The sequence below is a fragment of the Rhopalosiphum maidis genome, chromosome 1 (genome assembly GCF_003676215.2).
Source record: "Rhopalosiphum maidis isolate BTI-1 chromosome 1, ASM367621v3, whole genome shotgun sequence".
NCBI classification, from domain to species: domain Eukaryota; kingdom Metazoa; phylum Arthropoda; class Insecta; order Hemiptera; family Aphididae; genus Rhopalosiphum; species Rhopalosiphum maidis.
The window spans coordinates 94,138,703-94,145,214 of NC_040877.1; the positions used below are offsets into that span (position 1 = coordinate 94,138,703).

The 6,512-nt window shown below is 28.2% G+C and overlaps 1 pseudogene; it reads left to right on the top strand.

The window, feature by feature from the left end:
• The first annotated feature begins 4,681 nt into the window (after positions 1–4,681).
• LOC113549456 lies at positions 4,682–5,737 on the top strand (annotated as a pseudogene).
• Positions 5,738–6,512: the final 775 nt, after the last annotated feature.

The window sequence follows — 6,512 nt, forward strand, 5'->3', positions numbered from 1 at the left end:
TTCAATTATAATTAACCAACTTGGATATTATTTTAATTTTAAATATTGAAAAATCTTTTCTTATAGTTTAACTCAAATCTAAGACCCTATAAAGTTTTATGTTTTATTAATATGCAAATTTTAATCATAAAATAATGCAATTTTATTGTAAATGTTCATAACAAATAAAAACTTATTAATTATATACCTGCAAAGTAATAATATTATTATAAATCTTTTCCAGACCGTATTTATTTTAGAAAAAAAATTTATAAAATATTATAATATAATAATACTAATTGTCAAAATAAAATGTTGTGTTCCTATGTTGATTATAACCTGTATTTAAATTTAAAAGTAAAAAATGAACTATATTAACTTTTTATATATCATGTTGTTTATGTTACTACTTATAAGTAACATATTAATATAGGTAAGCTTTTATTTGCAAAAGAAAGGTGAATAATAATTCCTTTGATTATAATACTAGTATTTTTTCTGACTGATTTTAAAATTTTGGCGGATCACTATACCAAGTCCACGGAACCCGTTAAGACTACTGTTTGTAGTGAAAATGCGTGTGGGTTCGATACCGCCATCCTACATGTTACGTAGGATACTATGTATATAATGTATACAATTCACCTGGATGAGCCGTTACCCGCCAATTACCCACTAACAAGATGATTGTCATTGCTGCTGACCAATTCCTCCTACTGGTTCTGATACTCTATGCTATATGGCACTAGGTCGTTAAAGTCTATGTGTCCTGCGTCGTTGAACGCTTTCGTGGGTCAAGAGATGCTGACATCCGTATTCCTAGATTTATCATTCAGTTGTAAGTTCACACGTAATATATAAAAAACGTATTCATACCATTTTTTGAAATGTTTTGTTTTTTTCATCTAAAATGAAAAATATGTCTTTTTGAAGGTACAATAAAATTTCTAATAGACTTATAATAGGTATATATTATCATTAATATGTTGCTCTACGCATAAATGTAATCAAATTGTCTGTACAATGCGCCGTATAAGACGAGTAATGTGATACACGTTATAATGTATGCTATTATATATATATATTTATTTGGTCATTTTAGATTTAAATATAGGTGTTATTAGCTATAGAGTACTTACTAGAACAACTCAACAATTATGTATTAATCAATTCACTCACCATGACCACCTGTATACAACTTGGTTTGAAAAAAAAATAATTTAATGTATTTTTAAGAGTGTTATAATGTGTTAGAGTGAGGAACATGTTGGCAATAGCGGAAGAAAATTCTTTAGTGCCCTGGGGATGAATCTTGAAAAAGCGCTTATTAACAATTACAAAAATTGACAAATGTACGTAATATACGCGTTAATTGAAATATTTGGTGAAAAACTGATGACTCAATTAGGTATTTTCATAATTCCGTTATTAAATTCACACATTGTGTACTAATGTGTATGAATACGAAATATTTAAAAATGCATGTATAATTACAAAATGGTCGTTTTGATAATAGAATAAAAATTCTAATTTGGTAGGCTACTTTCGCAGTACCGTTACTACACCTCTGGCTATTTAATACTTAGAGTGATTTAGTAATTAGTATTATTTATTTTCATTTTTTGTTGGCTATACACATAATTTTAAACTTAAATTGTATTTATTCATGTTTTATATAATAATTTATAATAAATATAAATAAATTAATATTTTGCTGGCTTTTACCACTTTTAATTTTTTTATTTCATTCAAAAATATTTTTAAACATTTTTAGTTTTATTTTCATAAATAACATTAGTTTTTATCGATTACTGTTTTTATTTATAAATTATAAATGTTTCCCATGACTTTTTTTAACTTTACATATTTTAAATTAAGAACGGTTTTTATTCTTCAAAACACAGACCCGAAATAGTTTTATGACCTCGTAATGCACTTCAACAATTCGCGTACACAATAGATCTGTTACCACCAATAGAGAAATCTAGAAATATATAACAAAAATGAAATTAATATGACAATCTAACGGTACCAGGTCACTTGCCCGTCTGTCATTTCCCCCTCAGACATTTCCTCGTAATCACTTCCCCGTAAGTCATTTCCTCGACCAATATCTTTCTTTTAGCATAATTATTTTTATTTACTGGTACACAAATGTGAGGCTGTTTTTTTCATTTTTTTCAATGTTTATGGCGAAAAATACAAAATTTCCCAGAAATACGTCAAAAAAAATATACGAATGATGCAGATTTCGCTTTGAAAATAAATCAAATAATAGCTTTAGATTTTGTTCCTGCGCCATATGTTGTTAAGAAATTCGCAGAATTAATGTCTCAACAGTTTTATGTAGACAATGAAGAGTTATCACTTCATTTAATTGATTATTTTGAAAAACATTGACTAACTTCCAGTTGGTATAACTAGAAGAAATAAACATCTACCCCAATATTTGATTTAAAATTATGGAACCAATATGATACTTCACAAATGGGTGGTTTACTAAAAAAAAAAAAAATAGTGTTGAAGGTTGGCAAAGAATATTTTTGTTTTTGTTAGCTGCGTCTCATTCTACCATATGGTGACTTATTGAGATTGTTAAAAAAGAACAACATTTAACCGAGATAAAAATTAATCAATTCATCACTGGACAAAAACCTTCTGCAAAAAAAAAATATACCGGGATGTTGCTAAACGTATAGAAGATAATATGTCCACATATGATGAACGTAATATAAATGAATAAGTACTTAATTTGAATTTTTAATAATTAAGAACAACAACAATAAAATGTTTTATGGTAAATTTTATACTATACTTATTATAAATTAAAATTTAACAAGATTGTATAAATACAACAAGATTATATAAATATAATATTAGCGGGGAGAGGTATTAGACAGGGAAATGGTAGACAGGGAGGCATCCATGAATCAAACAAACGATTACTATAAAGTATGACACGCTGGTCACTATCGTTATTGACGTTTGAAATATAACGACGCACCTGTTAGTTATGCAGCCGTAATAATCGTTTTGATTATTATTTTATTGGTCACACATAAGTACATTAGAAGAACGATAGCGATGTACACATGAAGCCGTTTGGATTACCGTGTCGCTTCACAGTGGCTATTGCTATCGCATCGTGACGGACCATACAGCGGCTTTTGATGAACACGTAGACCACGACTCGGACCCAATAGTGATGACTTCGTTAGCAACGACGTATTGATGGCAATGATGGTACTGGTTGAGTTGCTTGGAATAAAAATGTCAGCAGCTTCGACTCAGCTGCTGTTTCCGTGTACGGTGTAACCGGTGCAGGTGCGCGAGATCGACGGCGACAGGATACAGACAGTATTACCGACAGCCAACAGGACGATGGTTACACAGAATTAGAACTTGTGCGATGGCTGTCTGCAGACTACAGAGTCCTGTCCGCAGTAATTTACACGTGCATTCGCCGTCGTCGAAAACTATATACATCAGCTGTTCTCTGTGCCCGTACTTTATGGTCAATCCCGCACGTATAATTAAACGTGTTCGTGGCAATTTTCAGCCAAGGAGTAATATATATAAATATATATATATATATATATATATATATATATATATATATATATATATAAATATGACCAGTAGCTGTATGATTTGAACAAAATCTCATTGGTGTCCCACAATATGTCAATGCGCTGTAGCGCTATAATATTATACAGTATAATAATATACTTATAATATTTTAATAACAATTACAATTTATTACTCCCAAAATAAAAAAATAAGCATAAAAAGTATAAGTATATATTATATCACAAGTTAATTTTTCATAGACCCTACAGGAATGCATTTTTAAAATATTTTATACCATATCATTATATAGTGTTCTAATTATACACTCGATAAATCCATTATAAAATGTATGTACCGATTATTACGAACTTACAACTTGCAATCTTGATAATAGTATAATTTGCAGGTTACATATCATTTTATTTTTTTAGTGGAAGGAGTGACGTACAAATCGTAAAATTAGGTTGGAAACGACGTAATTCTATACTAGCAAAGGATATAGAATTGCTTACACTCTGTCAACTATAACCTGATCCTTATATAGGAGCACAATACAATGGTATTTTAACTTGATATTATGTACGTTGGACGGTAGGTACTAGGTACTGACTGTATACAGTAATACCCCATAGTTATTATAGAGAACTAAATGTATTATTTATTCAAATATGTATAGGATTTTATTTTGTTTATACTGTTTACCGAAACACCTAAATCAAAAGTAAAAACAACCACAATTTGGAAATGTGTTGAACTGTTTCTGAACAAGTGTACATCAATATGGTAAAAAACTATAAATAACAATTACATATAAATATAATAACTATAATAAGAGTAATCTTCAAATAAAAACGCTTTGTCACTTTTATTTAAATATATGTATCTATTTGCGACACAAAAACCAATCAAACTAAAAAAACTATAATACAATAAATCATACAACGAATTATATCAATACTAATCCGTCATGCACACTTATTGGCTATATCGAAATGGAGTTAAGAAAATTATTATATAATATAGTCAAATCTCACATAAGTAGGTAGAATATAATTAAGGTATGATGAAAAATTGACTGCAGTGTAGAAAAATGTTCATCGTCAGTTAGTTATATATTAAAATTAAATTTAAAATGACATGGCTGATAATAACTTCTGAACGAGATAGCCAATTTTTATTTTTGGATTATTTTATACATGGAATTGATAGAACAAGAGGATAAAACCATTATTATAAATGTATTGATAATTATAATATAATATTATAATATACAGGTCGAGCAATACACAGAGAAGATTCCAATAATGCTATAATGTCAAAAACGCATATCAATCCGATGCATGGAATCCAATTGGCTGAACGTGGTTTTCGAAATAAGATTACAGTGAGTTTGTTTTAATTTATACATTTTTATTCACGAGTTTTATACCATTTTTTAAAATTAGTTTTGAATACGTGTTTTATAACTTGAAAATAACTTATTTGAAGGACGAAGTGGTGATAAATCCCACAAAAACAATACCAGAGACATTTAATGAAATCCGAAAATCAATTATGACTTCAGGAATAGAGGATTCTACGGAAGCCGAAATAAGGTAAAGGATACTATACCAATTTATACCAGTGTAAAAAGTTTGGCATAAAGGAAACATTTGAAGTTAATGCCAACGTTACTTAAAAAGCTGTCTGAATTAGATGTTGAAGGTGATTGGTGATCAACTAATGATGAAAAAGATTTTATTTTAGGTATTTATTCTAAATTGTTTAAACCATTTAATTATAAATACTATTTCTAATTATAATATTATTACCTACAGTATTTGATGGTACGGATAATAAAGTCGTTGTATTCGGTACCGAAGGATTTTTACGACGTCTTTGTTCTAGTAATACAGTTTTAATGGATGACACATTTAAGTCAGCACCAAAAATTTTTACACAAATTGTATACCTTACACTGCTTTGTTATAGGAATGATGATACCCCTAATAGTTATAATATAAATTTTATAATTTAGTAAAATACTAATTGTATATGTTTAAATATATTTTTTTAGGCTTATGCATTATTGCTCAGTAAAAGTACATCGACATATTTGAGAATGTTTGAAATAATAAAAGAAGCGGCATTGAGTAATGGATTAAAGTTCAATTCTACTTGTTTCCAAATAGATTTTGAAATTGGTTAGTTCAAAATCTTACGATTAAACATTTGCCGATAAATTTTAAAAAAGTTGTTCTTCGTCTTTATTCGTAAGCCTTAGTTCCGATTGAACAAATTGAGTCAGAAAGTAAATATAACTTTTTACAAAATTTGTACGAACTTATTAAAACTTAATTTTTTATTATTATATTTTTGGTGTGCTAAAATAATTAAATTATTTTACCGAAATATACTTGGATCCAGATATTTGTCTATTTAATAGCAATATGAGTAATCATTTTAATACAGATGGAGCAAGGACCATAAATCACCTTGAAACATGGCATGCAGCTCTTAATAAAGCTGTTGGTAGACAAAAGCCAAATATTTTTATTTTAATCAAAGAGCTAAATAACTAACAACCAAACTTCGAGCTTGACATCGTAGCACAAAAAAACTGCAATGGATCACAAAAGATTAAAACTAAATATAGACAATTAAGAAAAAGGTTATCATTTTAAAAAGATAGGTAAAGCGTTTATGATATATAATAATACATTTTTTTCTAACATTTTAAGTTATAATTTTAGGTTACAAAATGGTACAATTTCTATTTTGGAACACTTGGATGCAATAATGTTTCATTTCAATTCATAAAACAGAAGCTTATAATGTTAATTTATAGTTTTAATATTTGACTTGAACAATATACGTGATTTATACAAATAATTTAAAACAATAAAAAATGACATAGTTTAATTACGTATAATTCATCATAATATAGTGTGTCGAAAAATCGGGTGACGGTAAATTGATTTGTC